Raw genomic sequence first — 6,401 nt, forward strand, 5'->3', positions numbered from 1 at the left:
ACTCGACACCTTGTGAGCGGGGTTTCACAGATGGAAACCATGCGAAGCCCCAGATGTGTGTGTGTGTGTGTGTGTGTGTGTGTGTGTGTGTGTGTGTGTGTGTGTGTGTGTGTGTATGAGAATGTATCTGTATTTACGTGGACTGATCTAAAATTAGACGATGTTGTTTGTGTTGTGTCATTGTGTGAACGGTGTCTTAGCAGACCAAATAGACTGAGCCAAAAATCGAGGTCAAGAGGTGTCAGTCCGGGAAAGGAAAAGAAGAAAGTTGTTTGTTTTGAGAGGATTGGTAGGTCTGATGTTTTGAGGAGATACAGAGAGATGGAAGGAGGTGGAGGAGGAGGCGGAAGAGACAGAGTGAGAGGGGAGAAGAGACAGAAGGAGGAAGAGAGAAGAAATACAAAGAGAGAGAGAGACAAGAAGAGAGGCGAGATAGAAGGGGAAAGAGAGGGAGTGAGAAAAAAGAGAGGAGAGCGAGAGGGTGTGTGTGTGTGTGTGTGGTGGGGGTTTGAGAGAGGGAAAGAGAAGAGGAGGGAGGATGTCTACCGAACCAATCTAAATTTATGCATAATGAGCCAATTGTGATTGTTTGAGTCACGTGGTTTTGTTTGTCTCTTCATTGACCTCCAAACCAAGAAACAAGGGCAGTTCTAATGACGGTCGCTCCTCGTTTGTGTGTGTGTGTGTGTGTGTGTGTGCAAATGTGTATGTGTGAATGTGTGTATGCATGCATGTATGTACAGGACTGTATGTGTGTGAAACTGTTTTTGTTTGTGTGTGTGTGTGTGTGTGTGCGTATATCTATCTATCTATCTATCTATCTATCTATCTATCTATCTATCTATCTATCTATCTATATATATATATATATATAGATATATTGTGTATGTGTGCATGTGTGATTAAGGTTTTTCTTTTCTTTTGCCGAGTATAACAGCGGATCGATCTTAGTTGTGTGATTGAAGTATTTCGGATAAATTGTGACCGGTAATTCTAAAGTCTACATATGACGCATACAGTGACACGCTGATTCTGTTTGGGAACAACGTAAAGGGCACACGGGTCTCTGAAATGCCCAGCCCCTTATTTCTGAATTCAGGGGACAAATAATTCCGTTGATCGAAACCGTGAATAGTCATCGTCGAAAACAACGGCGACCCATTTACTTTACTTAGAAGACGAAAATCATTGAACAGCGTTGGTGGTATTGACATGGGATGCTTGCTACTGACGAGGCCTAAGGAGGCAGAAATGCAGGACGACTTTTCTCTGCTACTGATACTGTATCTTCAGGCATATAAGTTTAAATTTTCAGACCAAAATTTAAAGCCAAAAAAGTAGGTTGGCTTATACACCAAAATGACTTCTGAGGAGCAAAAATTCCATGTCAAATGCACCAGGATTTGGAAAGATAATAATAATGTTTACATTATGTATGTATGCATATTTAACCCCATCCCAACATATATATGTATGACAGAAACATTAGCTAAGAGTAAAAGCTCAGTGGCTAGAGGAGGGATTTGAATCACAAGGATAAAGTTATACTAAATACTATAAAAGAAAAATTCTCGATTTACTGAAATTATCTTGGCTTCGAGGGAAGGCAAACAAACACCCGGCGGCAAGTCTGAAATAAAGACTGCAATCATTATTCCCGACTGAAAGGAATTGTTCCAGCATAGCCGCATCCGATGAGTGAAACTGAAGGAGAGAAAAAGAGAGAGAGAGAGGGGAGAGAGAGAGAGAAAGAGAAATAGGAGGGAGAGAGAGAGGGAGGTAGAGGTAGAGAGGGAGGGATAGAGAGGGAAGGAGAGAGACAGAAATAGAGAGGGAAGGAGGCAGAGAGGAGGAAAGAAGGAGAGAGAGAGAGAGGGGAGATTGAGAGAGAGAGGGGAGATTGAGAGAGAGAGGGGAGATTGAGAGAGAGAGAGATGAATAAGTGTAAGGTTACAAATTCTAGGCGGCGGTTATGTCTGGAATGCTCATTGAATATCATTATCATCATCATCATCATCATCATCGTCATTATTATCTTCACCACCACCACCACCACCACCACCATCATCATCATCACCACCACCATTGCCGTCACTCCCTTCCCTGAACGTTACTGTCTTCAGTTCCACGGATCTGTTCTCCGGTTTCCATGGTCCACAAGTGGCCCAAAGGACAACATTCATCTCTGAACGGGAAACCAGTCCGTCTCAGGGTTACACTCACTTACAGCCGAGCAGACTGGAGCAACGAGTAAGTGTTTTTTTTCTTCTTTTTTTACTCAAAAACACAACGCGTCGCCCGGCCTGGGAATCGAAACCGCTAGCTTGCGATCCTAAGTATAACATCCCAACCACCAGGCCACGCGTCTATTCTAGAAAACACGGACAGACACTCGAAACCAATGAAGACGTCGGCCCTCACACTTCACACCTACCCCCCCCCCCCTGTCTCCCTCCCGTCTCTCTACAGAATTGTCTAAAATCTTTGGAAAGCTTCTCAAATAACTGAATGGTAACGCGACCATTCTACAAATTATAATCTGTAAAGAATAAAAAACTTTTGTCTCTGATATCTGAATTCCATCGCAGTGGCCTTGATTCTAAGAGGGTAGCCATTTGTTTTCCCGAGAAGGAGAGGGAGAGGGAGGGAAAGGGAGAAAGGAAAAGGAGAGAGTACGGAAGGGTGTGTTTGTGTGAGAGGGAGAGTGAGAGGAGAGAAAAAAACACCTAAAAAGGAAGAGAAACTGTAAATAACTATAGACATACATAGAAATATATATACGCGCGCGCGTCACGCATACAGAAGACGCACACACACATACATACATACAAATACAAACGTATACACACTCATACACATACAAGCACACATATAACACAAACACACACTCGTGCGCTCGCACACATTGGATATTGCGTGAGTCGCCTCAGCCACGTATGTAGAGAGATAAAGAAACGCAACTGAAGGCAGAAGCAAAGCTTGGTTCTGTTATAAAAGAACAGTGCTTTGTTGTAATGGGAACACACACATGCACACACACACACACACACACACACACACACACGCGCACACACATGCACGCACATACGATACTCGCGTGCGCTCACCCATCAGCACAAACACACGCATTAAGGAAGCTGAAAAGATGCTAGAAGCACGTACACATAAATATGGAAGGTGAAAAGGCACAGATATATAGAAGTACGAACACATATATGGAAGCTGAATAGGGACAAAATAAAAGGTAAAAGCACGTACATATAAATATGGAAGCTGAAAAAGGAGAAATCGTAGAAGCGCGTTCAGATAAATATGGAAGATGAAAAGAGACAAATTATGAATGTACGTATATATATAAATATGGAAAGTGAAAAGGAACAAATATATGGAATCACGTTTGCTTACAAACACAAAACGCGGCCCAAACTGCCATAACATGTTCTAATACGATAAATCTTCCCTTGGGAGGGGAGTCTCTCAAAAGTTAACGTTGTTGAACTTTTTTTTTATCTTTAGTGAGAAGATGCTGCAAACATTTAGAAAGCTGGCAATTACTAAATCGCTGTGTTCTGCTCATACAGCAATAATGACAGCATGATTTTTCCATTTCCCATAATAACATTTTACCTGCTACGGTGGATCTGAAAGAAATAAAGAGAAAATTATAAATTGGTTTGAGGGAAATCTACTGATAATTGTCCCGGTGATATCCAAAATGAACAAGAACCATTTAATGCGAACGTGCCATCAATTCCGGTTCTGCATCGAAGCTAAAGGCGGAGTTATGAGAAAGTTTATCGCGAATCTGTGCACGAATTTTTATTAAAATATATTTGTTTTTTATTAGATCAGAGTTGTTTTATTAAATTACCATATATGCCCTCAAATACTTCTTGTACACTCTGTGTATGTGTGTGTACGTGTATGTATGTATGTATGTATGTATGTGTATATATCATCATCATCATCGTTTAACGTCCACTTTCCATGCTGGCATGGGTTGGACGGTTTGACGGAAGACTGGTGAGCCAGAGGCTGCATCAGGCTCAATCTGATCTGGCAAAGTTTCTATAGCTGGATGCCCTTCCTAACGCTAACCACGCCGAGAGTGTAGTGGGTGCTTTTACATACAACCGGCATGAGGGCCAGTCAGGCGGTTCTGGCAACGGCCACGCTCAAAAGGTGTTTTTTACGTGCTACCTGCACGGGAGCCAGTCCGGCGACACTGGTAACGACCACGCTCGAATGTTGTTTTTCACGTGCCACCGGCACATGTGACGGTAGGGCGACCCTGGCAACGATCACGCTCGAATGGTGCTTTTTATGTAGTACCGGCACGAGAGCCAATCCGTGGCCCTGGCAACGATCACGTTCGGATGTGCTGTTAACATTCCACTGGCGCGAGTGCCAATTAGGCGGTACTGTCATCGGCCATGTTGACCCTGTGGAGAACCTTGCTTCTTAGCCGCTTGGTCTACTGCTCCCAGTTATGGTCACCACAGTGCCAAACTAATAGCGGAGCTTGAAGCAGTCCAACACCACTACAATAAAAAGATTGAAACAGTGCAGCGGATGAGCTACAGGGATAAACTGAGAAAAGCACAGCTTTACTACCTGGAGCGAAGGCGTGAGAGATATGCAAGAATATACACATGGAAAACAATCTTAGAAGGGCTAGTACCTAATTTCGACATTGAGTGTTATACAAATGCCAGAACTGGCAGCCACCATTGTATTTTACCGAAGGTACCATCCACTCCATCTAAATTCAGGACCAGGTATTGCAATAGTCTAGGGTTCAAAGGCCCACAGATCTTCAATGCCCTGCCACAAAAATTAAGAAATCTGCATAAGGTGAAAGTAGATGTCTTCAAAAAGGAACTAGACATCCTCCTCTCCACAATGCCGGATGAACTAACAGCCCGACATGAAGTGCAGACGAGGGCAGCGGAATCAAACTCCTTTATACACCAAATGGGCCAACAGCTGGGGCAAAGGCACATACAGGAGTGGTGATGTGACACATCCCAGACTGAGGAAATCAGAAAGGCCATGGTGGTGCTCCAGCATGACCACGGCTGCATGACTGAAACGAGTAAAAGAGTAGAAGAATATATATATATATATATATATATATATATATATATATATATATATATATATATATATATCCACACACACACACTCACACTCAACACAGGCGAATACAATTATGTCAACATCATACGAGGTAAATCTTAGATTCATTAAAATTATTTCCGCCTCTGGATAATGTTATAATTATACGTATATATATATATATATATATATATATATATATATATATATATATATATATATATATATATATGTGTGTGTGTGTGTGTGTGTGTGTGTGTGTGTGTGTGTGTATGTATGTAAATGTGTACATATAAAAACTAGCTAAGGGAAAGAACTTCGAGTTGTATGTAGTTGAACAGCATAGACAAATACAAGTATATCAAATACCGAACCACATAAATTCCAGCTTTATTAATTTTTATCTCCGCCTCTAAGAATATGTCAGAATTACGAAATGGTAGGTAAGGGCAGTTCTCTTTGTGAAAGGGGAGATGATCTCAAGAATTCTCCGAAGCAGACATACCATTAAAGAAAAGGACAGGCTTAGTGTCTGGAAATAAATGGACAGCTGTGGACACCTATTTCTACCTCAATAAGCGCCATTAGCTCGACATTTGTGCAACGTTATCGTCAGGAACCAAACGACTTGGACATTTACAAAAATAAAAGAAAAAGATCACATTATTATGGGTCAGGTAATTTGCGTAATTTAAACAACAGCAAAAAAGAAAAAAATGAAGAGAAATAACTCGAAGTGACCAGTGCCATGTATTTGAACCCCACCACCCTACTTTCCAACGTATTCTATGTGTATTTTCCATGTCTTAAGTTGAAATCCTGCTCGGATGGATGTTATCTTTCAGTCATTCGGTGTTGTTAAAAGAAGTACCACCCAAGTATTTAGATCAATTTGCTTGACTACACCCTCCCCCAGCAAAACATTAACCTTTCTCCAAATGCTGTACCCAGCTGGAAACGGGTACTTAGCCATTTTCAGGGCCGCAGCACACATCACAGCAGTGCTAGGAACCAGAGAAACCAATCCCATCTAAGACGTACTAAAACGGACAGCAGGTGGACATCCGGGAGTCGTGACTCGGATGTGGCCCGAACCCCTAGAGTCTCAGGAATTAATGACTGAAACACTTGCCTAAAGGGGGTTTCTCCTTTGAGGCTGTTACGCTCTCCCCGAGTTTCTTTCCACTGGAAAATCAATATTTTTCTATATAATTTCCTGCATATCGATTCGTTAATTAATCTCTTGTCCTCACGTTCTGAATTCAAATTCTGCCGAAGCCAAC

Source organism: Octopus bimaculoides, chromosome 11, assembly GCF_046866305.1.
Source record: "Octopus bimaculoides isolate indiv1 chromosome 11, ASM4686630v1, whole genome shotgun sequence".
Taxonomy (NCBI): Eukaryota; Metazoa; Mollusca; class Cephalopoda; order Octopoda; family Octopodidae; genus Octopus; species Octopus bimaculoides.